Source organism: Chlorocebus sabaeus, chromosome X (genome assembly GCF_047675955.1).
Source record: "Chlorocebus sabaeus isolate Y175 chromosome X, mChlSab1.0.hap1, whole genome shotgun sequence".
Taxonomy (NCBI): domain Eukaryota; kingdom Metazoa; phylum Chordata; class Mammalia; order Primates; family Cercopithecidae; genus Chlorocebus; species Chlorocebus sabaeus.
Window position 1 is genome coordinate 128,760,458 of NC_132933.1, and position 2,006 is coordinate 128,762,463.

Below are 2,006 nucleotides of genomic sequence, written 5' to 3' on the forward strand. Positions count from 1 at the left end.
TTCTTTCAACCTATAATACATCCCTGTATACACAATGTGTTATTTTTAATACACTGCTGGGTTTATTAAATTTTAGTATGGACTTTATATCTGTATGTGAGAATGGTCTCTAGTTTTTCTGGGTTTTTGTTGTTGTTCTTGTGTAGAATTCTCTCCCAAGTTTGAGTAGTGGGGACAGAATAATTTTTTTTTTTCCAGAGTCTCACTGCAACGCCCAGGCTGGAGTGCAATGGCACAGTCTCAGCTCACTGCAACCTCCACTTCCCAGGTTCAAGCAATTCTCCTACCTGTTTCCCAAGTAGCTGAGACTACAGGCGTGCGCCACCATGACCGGCTGATTTTTCTATTTTTAGTAGAGACGAGGTTTCACCATATTGGCCAGGCTGGTCTCAAAACTCTTGATCTCAAGTGATCCACCCACTTTGGCCTCCCAAAGTTCTGGGATTACAGGCATGAGCCTCCATCCCGGCCAGCAGAGGTAATTTTATTATTTTTTTTTTGAGATGGAGTCTCGCTCTGTCACCCAGGCTGGAGTGCAATGGCATGATCTCGGCTCACTGCAACCTCCACTTCCCAGGTTCAAGTGATTCTCCTGCCTCAGCCTCCTGAGTAGCTGGGACTACAGGCGCATGCCACCACGCCCAGCTAATTTTTGTATTTTTAGTAAAGATGGGGTTTCGCCATGTTAGCCAGTCTGGTCTCGAACTCCTGATCTCAGGTAATCCACCCGCCTCGGCCTCCCAAAGTGCTGGGATTACAGACGTGAGCCACCGTGCCCGGCCCCAGCAGGGGTACTTTCTGAATCACCTGTTTCATGGTTATTAATCTTTTATCTGCTTCATTTTAGGTAATTAAAAATTTCAAAATATATCTCCAGAAAATCACCCATTTCACTGGAAGCATCACCCTATCAAGTTTTTCTAGAAATGGGATTTTATGAGTAGTTATTTGCATATCCTTATTAGAATAAAAGTCACATTGCCTCTGCAAAAACAGGCACACACAGGCATCCTCTTTGGAAGTTAGATACGAGGAGGAAAGTACTGATGGCTTTCCAGGTCGGCTTCAAAATCACCTGGAAGATGTCACAGCTAGTCTGTCTTCATACCCCCCATTTCTGTGAGGCTAAAAAAGGCTAACTTTTACACCTTACTATCACAGAGTTGTATGTAGTATTCGCTAAAAAACAGGCACTCTGGCTATTGTGTTGTGAACAGACTGCAGCAGGGCAAGTGCAGAAGCAGGAATTAGGCTAGTACAGGTAAGAGCCAGTGATGGCTTTGACTAAGGTGGTAGCAGTGGAAGTGATGAGAACTAAAGACTTTGAAAGTATCTTGACAGTAGAGCCAAGAGAATTTACATATGCAATATATACTTTTTTTTTTTTTTTTTTTTTTTTTTTTTTTCCGAGACAGAGTCTTCCTCGTCGCCCAGGCTGGAGTGCAATGGCACAATCTCGGCTCACTGCAACCTCCACCTCCCAGGTTCAAGCGATTCTCCTGCCTCAGCCTCCAGAGTAGCTGGGATTACAGGCGCCTGCCACCACACCCAGCTAATTTTTGTATTTTTAGTAGAGACGGGGTTTTGCCACGTTGGCCAGGCTGGTCTCGAACTCCTGACCTAGTGATCCACCCACCTCAGCCTCCCAAAGTGCTGGGATTATAGGTGTGAGCCACCGCGCCTGGCCGCAATGTACTTTCATCAGAAACATTACAGGCACATTCTCAACTAGGTACATCTCTTGATAAGAATCACTGCGCTGGCTTCAAGTTCTACGAAAATAAGGTCCATTTTCTTCCTATCTGTATATGCCCATTACACTCAGTACAGTGCTTTACAAATTTGCTGATAATTCATGTGGATGTCTGAAATTCATTATAATAGAATTCTGGTTTCAAATCTTACATGAGATTAATTACAATAAATTAGTCTATATTTTAAGTCTTATTCCAAAATTTCTGGTAGAAGGTACCTTCAAAACACATGGGGACATGTTAGATATAAAA